We start from the raw sequence: 13,038 nt of genomic DNA on the forward strand, positions 1-13,038 counted from the left end.
ACCATTCTGAATATGGTGATTTGCCATCAAACCTGCAGGTAAAGGGGGTGCAGTGGTAGTCTGGCACACTGACCTCTGAAGCCAGGCGCCAACTCGAAGATACGTCCTCCCCCCCGCCCCCTCAACCATGACCTCACCACCCCATCACCAAATCATCATCTCCCAGACCATACAGAACCTCATCACCTCAGGAGATCTCTCACCCACAGCTTACAACCTCATAGTCCAGGAACCCCGCACTGCCCAGTTCTACCTCCTTCCCAAGATCCACAAGTCTGACCACCCTGACTGACCCATTGTCTCAGCCTGTTCCTGCCCCACTGAACTCATCTCTACCTACTTTGATACAATCCTCTCCCCCCCAGTCCATGAACTCCCCCACATACGTTCGAGACACCACCCACACCCTCCACCGCCTCTAAGACTTCTGTTTCCCCAGCCCCCAACGCCCCATCTTCACCATGGACATCCAATCCCTCTATACCTCCATCCGTTATGACCAGAGCCTCCAAGCCCTCCATTTCTTCCTCTCCCAACATCCCCAACAGTACCCTTCCACTGACACTCTCATTCGTTTGGCTGAACTGGTCCTCATCCTTAACAATTTCTCCTTCAAATCCTCCCACTTCCTCCATACCAAAGGGGTAGCCATGGGCACCCGCATGGGCCCCGGGTATGCCTGCCTCTTTTTTGGCTACATAGAACAGTCCATCTTCCGTAGTTACACCGGCACCACTCCCCACCTCTTCCTCCGCTAAAAGGCCTTCATTCCTGATGAAGGGCTTTTGCCCAAAACGTCGATTTTCCTGCTCCTCGGATGCTGCCTGACCCGCTGTGTTTTTCCAGCGCCACTCTAATCCAGACCGTACTGAATAATGTGATTTCCCCTAATTGCCATTCAAATATTTTGGAATCAATAAAATGTGGAATGGTAATAAAAAGACAATGAAAATGCACAAAGTATTGGGCAAGATCAACAGTATTATTTGGAGATTGTACATAAATAATACAACACAACATATACAACCCAATACAAACAAGTCTTTGGCTGAACTGTACATGGTAGCACTCATGGGTCACTGGGCACCCTTCCATTTTTCTCCATATAACTCTATTGTGGTAACCCTTCTCGTCTCCCTCATGTGCAACTCTGGAGTTCCCTTAAATACATCTATACAATTTACTTCAACCACTCTTAGTAGTGGCAAGTTCGACTTTCTCATCACTTGTTGGGTAAAGACATTGTGTCTGAATTTCCAATTGAACTGCTTGGTGATCTTATATAGTTATTAGAAGAAATTATGGAATTATCAGAATTGTGAAAAAAGGTACAAATTTAGATAACAAGTACAAGTTTCATTGAGTTTTAAGGAGGGGGTCACTAGACCAGAATTGTTAACTCTGTTGTCTCTCCACTGATGTTGCCAGACCTATTGAGTTTTCCAGCAATTTCAGTTTTTATTACATGATTTACTGTATTATTTTGACATGTTAATTTAACGATTGGACCAGTATTTCTTTATTTGATGTTAAGGGAGGAACTATCAGATTTTGTTTCAAACAGATACACTTTGAAAGAACTGATACCACAAATCTATTCCTTCAGCACCCCGTCCATTTATTTATTAAATTAGCATTAAAATCGGGTTTTAGCTCACTGTTATGCTGTATGGTGGGAGCACACAGGAAAACAAGCACCACTATTCCTGTAATCCAAGCAAAGGTTAAAGATTTTAAAAAGTAAACAAAATCCACCAATTTACCAGTCTTCTAAGTTTACAGAAAGCATGGACCCAATTTCTGTACTTAACAAAAATTACTATTTATTATAAGTAATTTGACATTATCCAAAGATAAACAGTTATGAATCATTAGCATATAACTGTACAAATTAAAACTCTAATCTTTTGTAGATTCCCACCACACACAGACACACACAGGCGCTCACACAGACGCACGCATGCAGACACACATACTGGATTAAGAATGGACAAAAATAAACAGGGAAAATAGTTCAGTGGTTCTTGTTCACTGAGATTGCTGATTTGATTCTTATGATTCTTCTGTTGGTCAAAATACTGCTTGTCAGTTGTCCTTCTCCAAATGCTTCCATTGGTTTGCAAGAAGCACAGCATGGCTGGTTCACGTACAAAGTCTCTGAATTTGGAGATGCCGGTGTTGGACTGGGGTGGACAAAGTTAAAATCATACAACACCAGATTATAATCCAACAAGTTTATTTGGAAGCACTAGCATTCAGAGCGCTTCTCCATCATCAGGTAGTTGTGGAGTATAAAATCGTAAAACACATTTTATAGCAAAAGTTTACAGTGTAATGTAACTGAAAGTATATATTGAAAAAAACTTGGGATTGTTTGTTAAGTCTCCCATCTTTTAGAATGACCATGTAGGTTTCAGTTCTTTCAAGTATAAATCGCAGAACTTTCTTAAAGTTACATTCTCAAGTGAACTTTAACATTGGTGTCATGTCGGCGCAGATAATGCATTGAAGGTGTGAGGTGCCCTGTGTGAGACTGTGCCACAATGTTCAGACTGATTCTAATCTAAAAAATGGATTTACAGAATCTTACAAAAATTCATGCAGTTTTTGAGAAAAATTAAATATAATTTCATAAGTAAACATTCACCCCACAGACTTGTGTGTGTGTGTGTGTGTGCACGTGGGTTTGTGTGTTGGGGGGGCGATGTAGTGTTATGAGTATCTGTGAGAGAGTGTGTGTATGTGTGTGAGTGTGAGTGTAATGGGGTATAAGTCTGTGAGACAGTGTGTGGGAGTGTATGTGTGAGTATATGAGAGAGCGTTTGTGTAGGAGAGAGGATCTGTGTGAGTGTATGGGTCTGTAGGAGTGTGTATGTGTAGGAGTGTCTGTGGTCTGTGTCTGTGTGTATGTGTATGTCTGTGTATGTGCATCTGTGTGTGTGTGTCCATCTGTCTGTACGTGTGTATGGTGCAATGGGGTCACCTGCAGTATGTCATGAACCCAAGGTACCGGTTGAGGCCATCTCCATGGGTACCGAACTTAGCTACCAGTCTCTGCTTGGCCACCTTTGCATCGTTGCCTGTCCTGAAGTCTGCCTTGGAGGACGCTCACCCGAAGGTCCGAGTTCGAATGTCCCGGATCGCTGAAGTGTTCTCCGACAGGGAGGGAACACTCCTGTCGGTTGATAGTTATGTGGTGCCCATTCATCTGTTGCCGTAGCCTCTGCTCAGTCTTGCCAATGTACCATGCCTCAAGGCATCATGTCACACTACAGGTGACCCCACTGCACTATACACATATGCACACACACATAGAAACTGATACATACAGACACACTCACACAGACAGACACACATAACACCCACACACTCCTACAGACACACACACACATTCCTACAGACCCATACAATCTCATAGACCCTTTCTCATACACAAGCTCTCTCTCATATGCTCACACATACACTTCCACACTCACAAGCACACACGCACCCTCTCACAAACTTATACCCCTTTACACTCACACTCACACACATGCACACACTCTCTCACAGACACTCATAACACCCCCCACTCCAACACACACCCACATGCACACACACACATATCAGTTTGTGGAGTGAAATTGTATTTGCAGAATTATATTTTATTTTGCTCAAAAATCGCATGAATCCATGTAAGATTCTGTAAATCCATTTTTTAGATTAGAATCAGTCTGAACATTGTGGCACAGTCTCACACAGGGCACCTCACACCTTCAATGCATTATCTGCGCCGACATGACACCAATTGTTAAAGTTCACTTGAGAATGTAACTTCAAAAAAGTTCTGCGATTTACATATGAAAGAACTGAAACGTACATGGTCATTCTAAAAGATGAGAGACTTAACAAACAATCCAGGTTTTCTTCAATATATAATTTCAGTAACCTCACATGTAAACCTTTCTATAAATTCTGTGTCTTACTATCTTATACTCTACAACCACCTGATGAAGGAGTAGTGCTCTGAAAGCTCGTGCTTCCAAATAAACTTGTTGGACTATAACCTGGTGTTGTGTGATTTTTAACAAAGTCTCTGAATTATCAGTTACAACTTCAAACAACTGCTGAAGGATAGATGAACTAATTTACTTCAGGCTTAAATTAGCTTTCTGTAGAGACCATAAAAAGAACTCCTAAGCTGTTGATGGTCCAAAGGCTTCTCTGTATCTTGTTCACAGCCTCAAGTTGTTCAGTTACCTTAGAAACAATCACATTGTTGGCAGGCAGAAGATATTTGTAATTGGTAACTGGTCTACAAACCAACCTGCTACTGGTTGCTAATCAAAGCTCTTTTGTAATTAACTGGACTCATAGAATGTTAGAATCATAGATTCATACAACATGGAAACAGACCCTGCAACAAACCAACTAGCCCACACCGACCATGTGCCCAAACTAAACTGGCTTGTATTTGGCCCATATCTCTTCAAACCTTTCCTATTTATGTACTTACCTAAATATCTTGTACCTCTACCTGCACCCACCACTTCTTTGGGCAGTTCATTCCGTATGTGAACCACTCTCTGTGTAAAAATATTGCCCCTCTACTCCTGTTTAAACCTTTCTCCTCTCATTTTAAAAATATGTCCCTAGTTTTGAACTCCCCCATTTTATGGAAAAGACCATTGCTATTCACCTTTTCTACATCCCCTCATGATTTTATAAATCATTATAAATTCACCCCTTAACCTCCCACATTACAATGAAAAAGTCCCAGCCTATCTGGTTTATTTTTATAACTCAAACCCGCCATTCCCAAGTCCTAATAAATCTTTTCTGAACCCTCTTCAATTGAATAATATCTTTCCTATACCAGGGCGACCAGAGTGCACGCAGTACTCCAGAAGCGGCCTCACCAATATCCTATGAATCCCAACTTGATGTTCCAATTCTGTGACACAAATTTCAAAGCATTATGTACCTGAACTCTTAGGTCTCTCTGTTGAGTAACACTACCCAAGGACCTATCACTAAATGTATAAGTCCTGCCCTTTGGTTTGTTTAACCATAATGCAATACCTCACATTTATCCAAATTAAATTCCATCTGCCACTCCTCAGCACATTGTCTCAATTGATCAAGATCACTTCGTAATCTTAGATAACCTTCTTCACTGCCCACCAAACCACCAATTTTGGTGCCATTCACAAACTTATTAACCATGTCTCCTCTATTCTCATCCAAATTATTTGTATAAATAACAAATCACCAATCCTGGGGCACACTGAGGGTCTAAAATCTGGATTTTAGGCTGTTGTCAGGAGCAACCATTTAATGCATGTTTTTACTAACTACAAATGGCTTCTTTATGCAAGTAACATAATAAAATGGCTTTTTAGGCTGCAAGTTAACACCGTGTCTAAAATGGCTTTTCACCCAGCTAAAAGCTGCATTCCTGAGCTAACTGAATCAAAGACTAGCAGACAATGCTCCCTTCACAGTATGGAATTAACCAAGCTAGATAGGACATTACTAACCATCCTAGTTAACCTTGAAGATGTAGGTGCATGTGCAAAACAACATTGGTTCCCAGGAAATACTATTGGGTTAACCTGCTGTCCATAATATCATTTTATTACACTTTATTGAATTTACTCTGTAATTCGAGCAACTGCACATAGTTTCTTCAAGGAATACAGAAGCTTTTAATCTCTGAGTTGCTGGACAACCTGTATTGGCCGATACTGATTAAACTGTGAAATCTCGTTGAAGCAGACTGAACTCCTTGACTGATCGCGGAACTGAGAGACCCCTCCCAGGAGGGGTCAAGATCTTCAACACCACTGGTTCCAGGCCTCCAGTCTAAAAGATAACCCTCCACCACCATTCTCTGTCTTCTACTGTCAAGTCAATTTTGTATCCAATTGGCAAGTTCACTCTGAATCCCATATGAGTTCCCATACAGTTATTTGTTCACAAGCAGCTGTGTAAATGATACTTGCAATGGGCATCAGGATACTTGCTTTCAAATATGCTGCCATTCTCTGACCATTGAAAAGTCATAAAAAATGGAATTTGCGGAAGCAGAAGTGACATAACATTTGACATGGAGGGATGACCCCAAGGAACATGAAGATTAAGGTTGTCAAGGAATTTTCAAGCCCATCCTTGAAGAAAGAGGTGCTTTGATTTTTGGGACTGAGTAGATTCTAAAAAGTTCCTTTTTCATTTCAGTCCGCAATAAAAAAAATGAAAATAAAATTGGTCTTTACATCATTCTGTTTGTGGCTCCTTAGCTACCACTTTAAGAGCCAGGAATAATGTGTCATGCTACTGGAGCACAATTAAATCTATGCTCTGTACAATACTTTCAATAGTATCCAGTAGAGAAGCCAGTACATAAGAATTGTATGGGGACATGACAAGCATACTCACTATCCCCTACATTATAATATCTATAAACTCCGTTTACAGCCATACATAAGGAATCTAGTTGACTGCCAAGACTGCCCTTAACAACATGAATCTGGAGAGTGTCGTTCAGCCTGAAATATGGCCTTTATTGTACCAGTTTTGGCATTTTTTTATCTTCAAGGAAACAATAATGCAGACAGTGAACAATTAGTCCACACATTTTCTATTACCATGATATTTCAAAAGAAGGTGCTGTTCATTAAAAGCTATTGATGTGTCAGATTTTACAGCCTGCAAAATGCCTGCTGCACACCAAATTCTCAAAGGTCTGTTAGCAAGATTTTCACGTATCTTCAGCCTACCAAATCCTCTTTAAAGATTTGATCCAGTCTATAATGTGCTCTGGGTTGCTTTAATTTTGAAAGGATTATGTTAGTATTATGTGGCCCAAAGCTGCTCCTTCCAAACCAGGCCAATTTGAATCTGCAAAGTTTAGATTTTTCATGCCAAACTTCAGAAAAATTAATCTATTCTGTCACCTTATGTTCTGGCATCTTTGATTCACTGTGCACGCCTTGGGTTATCTACTATATCTTAATAATGGAAAATAAGGAAATGGCAAATGAATTGATTAGGTATTTTGCACCAGTCTTCATTATCATGGATATAAGTGACATCCCAGAAGCAACAAAAAAAAACAGATAATGGAAAGGAAGAATGGATTCAAGAAAATCACAATCATTTGAGAAGTGGTACAGAGTAAACTATTGGAGCTGCAGGCTGACTAGTGGCTGTGTCCTGATGGATTTTATCTTAGGGTTTTAAAAGAAGTGGCTGGTGAGATAGTTGGTGCAATAGTTTTAATTTCAGGGATGATCCCATTGGATTGATCAGGAATAAAACTTCTCTATTCGAAGAAGGAAATCACAGATCAGTTAGCTTAACGTCTATCATAAGGAAAATGTTTGAAGCTATAATTAAAAGTGTTATATTGGGCGCTTAGATAAGTTCAAGGTAATCAGGTAGAGTTGCCATGGTTTTATGAAAGAGAAATTGCGTTTGTACAATCTATCAGTATCCTTTGGGTTGGTGATGTAATTTCCTGTGGTGTTTCCCAAAAGAAACCCAAACGTATAAATAGAAAGCAGGACTTATCGGCAGTGCTTTGCCTGAGGCCCACTGAAGATGTTATTTAGTAGGGTGCTGAAACATTTGGAAATGAACCTACCAGCTCAGTGAGCAAATCTACATCCAGATTTTAAAACAAAGATAAATAGATTCTTGTGGATCAAGAAGGTGACAGGTTGTCAAGGATAGACAGGACTGTGAATGTGAGGTCACAATCAGATAAACAACCATCTTATTGAATGGTGGAACAGTCTTGAGGGGCAGATGGTCTGCTCCTACTTCTAGCTCACATCTACTTTTGTATCTTGCTCTCTTGCTTTGTGTTTGATTGGGGCAATTTATGGAGCAAATATAAGCAGTTTTTGTTTATATTTATGTACCATATTTTCTTTTATTGTGTTCTTGATGACCAGAAAATGTAGAATTAATAACTGGTAAGAATGCTTTGAATCAGAATTAACAATTGTTGAAGATACCAGAATTGAAGTCAATTATATCCACTTGCTAACTGCTGCTTTTCAGTCTATTTTATTTTCATTAAATTAAAAGTATTCTTCCAATTTGTTAGTGGTCAGTAATCATCACAAGATTATTGATATTTAAAAACTTGGCATCCTTTTGTGTTCAAAGAGCACAAAGAAAGAGATCAGCATGTTTAATCACCATCCATTTATCAAACAACTGGCTCAGTAATTACTAAATTACTTTGCTATAAATCTTCCACTTTCATTAGCTGTTGCTATGGAAAGTAAAATGAGTGTACCTTTGATGTTGAACTCAACGTCTGCATAAAATGACGTCTCAATCAAACACCACTCAGGATGGGAATTTGAACATTGGTAGATTGACTATGGTGAAATTGCTTACCTGTTAAATGTTGGTGGATAAGTGGAACAAATTGCTATCGTATGTCAATAAAAAAGCATAATGTCATAGTACCTGAAGATAGAATTGCAAGCAGAGTATAAAAAATCAGTTCTACTAGCAGTGATGTTTCAACTTTCACTGTGTCTTTCTCTTTTAAGATTTCTTTTACTTAGTTTACTTCACCAATCTCAATTGCAAATGTTTTGTTAAAAAATCCAGCTAGTTTATGTCACATATAATGATTCTTGTTTTGCATAGCAATGCCTAAATAACATACAATTTTGCACAGAGAATTCACCTGCTGTTACACTTATGTCCTGGAACTCTTTTCCACCAGACTTTACAGATTAAATCTATTATTTAATGGAACAACATATCCTCCAATTAATCATGGGTAATGTCATGTAAATTTTGCTGTTAATATATGACAATTCCCTTTTTTCTATATTGTGCCTTTACATGTACAGATATATAAGATCACTGCGGCTGGTTGCTTGAAAAACATTTGCAGGGTGAAGTTGTAGATGGTGACATGAATAATACGTTTATTAATGCTTTTAGAAATGGAATTTATAAACAAAAATGGCATTAAACATTTTAATGTGTTTGTTATTAATATCAGATGGCATGATTTCACACATCATTAGAGAAATTGCACTGGGTGTCAGCAGGCAAGGAGAAATTTCCTGTGATCTCATGCATGCTTCACCAATCCTGATTAAGAAGTGGTACTTAAGTCCAGGTAATGGAAAGAGTTTCTATCCTACTCCTTGTCATTTTCCAGTTTGCAAAGTAATGGCACTTTTATATTTTATGAGCTATAAATAAATGTTGAAGAGTAGTTGCAAATGATGACTCCTAGGAAATATTATTTATTTATGGCATTGCATACCTTTGATGAATCTCTTTACATTTTGAAAATAGATGTTTTGATGATTTAATTATAATTTGTACAAGCGTCTTTAACTTCAGGGAAACAAAGAACAAGGAACAAAGAGAATTTACAGCCCAGGAACAGGCCTGAGCCGATCCAAATCTACTGTCTAAACCTATCGCCCAGTTCATAAGCATTTGTATCCCTCTATTCCCCACCTACTCATGCATCTGTTCAGATGAACCTTAAATGAATCGACTGTGCCTGGCTCTACTACCTCTGCCTGCATTCCAGGTACCTACCACCCTCTGTGTAAAGTTCTTGCTGTGTATATCCCCCTTAAACTTTTCACCTCTCACCTTGAACACGTGACCTTTTGTTATTGAATCCCTTACCCTGGTAAAACAACTTACCTCTATCTACCTTATCTATACCCTTCATGATTTTGTAGAGCTCAATGAAAACAAACCTAACGTACTCCACCTCTCTTCATAGCTAGCACCTCCCATGTCAGACAACATCCTCGTAAACCTTCTCTGCACCCTCTCCAAAGTGTCCACATTTTTTTGATAACTGTACACAGTATTCTAAACGCAGCCGAACTGAAGTCTTATATAATTTTAACATGACTTGCCAGCTCTTATACTCAATACCCCGTCCAATGAAGGCAAGCATAGCATATGCCGCCCTGACCACTCTATCCACCTGTGCAGCCATCTTCAGGGTACAATGGACCTAAACTCCCAGATCTCTCTGCTCAGCAACTTTTCCCAAGGCTCTTCCGTTTACAGTATAGTTTGCTCTAGACTTAGACTTCCCAAAATGCATCACCTCACATTTGCCTGGGTTGAACTACATCTGCCACTTCTCTGCCCAACTCTCCAGTCTCCTGTATTCTTTGACAGTCCCCCATGCTTTCTGCTATTCCACCAATTTTTGTGTCAATTGCAAACTTACTGATTAGACCAACAATGCCCTCTTCAAGATCATTTATGTGTATTATAAACAACAGTGAGCCAGCACTGGTTCCTGTGGAACACCACTGGTCACCTTTCTCCATTTCGAAAAACTCCCTTCAACTACTCCTCCCTGTCTCCTTTTGCTCAACCAGTTCTTTATCCACCTAGCTAGAACACCCTGAACATCATGTGACTTCACTTTCTCCATGAGTTTATAATGGGGAACCTTATCAAATGCCTTACTAAAGTCCATGTATATCACATCTACAACCCTTCCTTCACCTGGCAACTTGGTTACTTCCTCAAAAAACTCTTTTAAGTTGGTAAGGCATGATCTATGCCACACAAAACCCATGTTGCTTATCACTGATAAGCCCATACTTTTCCAAATATAAATGGATTTCATCCCTCAGTACCTTTTCCAGCAACTTTCCCACCACTGACGTCAGGCTCACTGGTCTATAGTTACCTGGAATATCCCTACTACCCTTCTTGTAGAGGGGGACAACATGAGCAACCCTCCAGTCCTCCGGCACCTCACCTGTGTTTAAGGATACTACAAAGATATCTGTCAGGGCCCCAGCTATTTCCTCTCTCGCCTCCCTCAGCAACCTGGGATAGATCACATCCGGTCCTGGGGATTTGTCCACCTTAATATCCTTTAGTCTATTCAACACATCTTCCCTCCTTATGTCAATGTGATCCAGATTAAACAAACTTCTATCTTTAATCTCAGCATTCATCACTCCCATTCCTCAGTGAACACTGATGCAAAGTAATAATTGAGAATCTCACCTATTTTCTCAGGTTTGACACACAACCTTCCTTCCTTACCTTTAGTGGACAAACCCTTTCTCTGGTTACCCTCTTGCTTCTCATATAAGAATGAAAGGCTTGGGATTCCCCTTAATTCTGCTCACTAAAGTTATATCATGACCCCCTTCAGCCCACTTGATTCCTTGTTTAAGAGTGGTCCTACTCTCCCATTATTCCTCCAAGACCCGTTCTGTTCTTAGGTGCCTGGATGTTATGTATGCTTCCCTTTTACTCTTGGCTAGTTGCACGACTTCTCCTCTCATTCACGGTTCATGAATCTTGCCTTTCCTATCCCTTGTTTTCAAAGGGACCTGCCTATCCTGCACCTAGCTTTGAAAGGCTCCTGCACCTTCAACCTATCTTTGAAAGCCTCCCACATATCAAATGCAGACTTTCCTTCAAATAGCTGTGTCTAAACCACATTTTCCAACTCCTGCCTAATTTTGATACAATTGGCCTTGGCCCAATGTAGTATTCATCCCTTAGGACCACTCTCATCTTTGTCTATGAGTATTCTAAAACTTACAGAATTGTGGTAATTATTGCCAAAGAAATCCCCCACAGCAACTTCTACTACCTGGTCTGGCTCATTCCCCATCACCAGGTCCAATATGGCCCCTTCCCATGTCGGACTATTGACATACTGATCTAGAAAACTTTCCTGGATGGATCCTTACAAATTCTGCCCCAATCAGGCACAAAGTGTATCCCAGTCAATGTTGAGAAAATTAAAATCTCCAATCACCACCACCCTGTTGCCTCTACATCGTTCCATAATCTGTTTAGCTATTTGTTCTTCTACCTCATGCTCACTGTCAGGAGGCCTGTAATACAGGCCCACCAATGTAACTACAGCCTTCTTATTTCTCAGCTCCACCCATAATGCCTCACTACTCAAGCCCTCCATAGTGTCCTTCTTCGGCACAGCACCTTTTGCAAGAAACCTTTTGCTTCCTTGCGAACCTGTGAGGGGTTTTGCAGCTGTACTATCCTTCAGGATCCTTGCAGCACTCTTCAGAAAGATCTATCAAAGCCAATTTATATAAGGGAGCAGGTGACATATTCTTCCTGCTTCCCGTGGTCAGTCATGGGATTTCCTTACAGCCCAACCATGACCAGCAAACTCAGTTCAATTGGTGAACCTTGTTCTGATTGGAACGAGTTCAGCCAGGAGAACCTCACACAATATGAGTTCCCTGACTGGGGCTGTTAACCTGGTCCAATCAGAGAGCCATGGCAGATAAGGAGTGTCAGACATTCTGTTCACTCTAGGAGCCAGCTCTGAGCTAGCTGGGTCAGTGTCATGTACTATTCAAATGTAGGTAAAGGATGACTTGGTGACAGGATACTGGCCTTTGTGGAGTTATTTCAAATCTGAGATTCTGAGGCTTTGTAGTTCAGTACAATTAAGGGTCTTGTGGCGCATTGGTAGTGTCCATACCTTTAAGCCAGGAGACCTGAGGTCAACTCTTACCTACTCCAGTGGTGCATGATAACATCTCTGAACAGGTTGATTAGAACATATGTTAACGTTCAGCTCAATCAGCATAATAGCTAGGTTAGCCATTAGAAATGGTAGCTTTAAAGCATTCATGCAATAACACTGTAGGTTGTAGTCGTTCAGTACCTCATGTATAGAAATAAAGTATTACTGGTAAATTGTGCACCTAAGATGTGTACACTGAAATCCTTTGGGGTAGTGGGGCATGGAGGAGTCTATTGATCTCTAACAATAATTTCAGTTAGAGATTGGTGAAATGTCCAGAAAAGTAGTATGGATCACCGTTTTCAGTCTGTTAAGCCAGTTCTTTGGGAGAAAAGCACTGTGCTTTTGTCAATAAAAGTAAAAACAAAGTTTATTCTTATACACTTTAAGCATGGATAAGCAGAATTTAGAAATCATACAAATCCCAGAAACTGTATGTCACAGGAGGTCATGTAGTTCATTCTTGTATTAGATCTGTAACCCTGCAAATTTGCTGTAATTTGGTGACCAGA

The sequence above is a fragment of the Hemiscyllium ocellatum genome, chromosome 2, assembly GCF_020745735.1.
Source record: "Hemiscyllium ocellatum isolate sHemOce1 chromosome 2, sHemOce1.pat.X.cur, whole genome shotgun sequence".
Taxonomy (NCBI): domain Eukaryota; kingdom Metazoa; phylum Chordata; class Chondrichthyes; order Orectolobiformes; family Hemiscylliidae; genus Hemiscyllium; species Hemiscyllium ocellatum.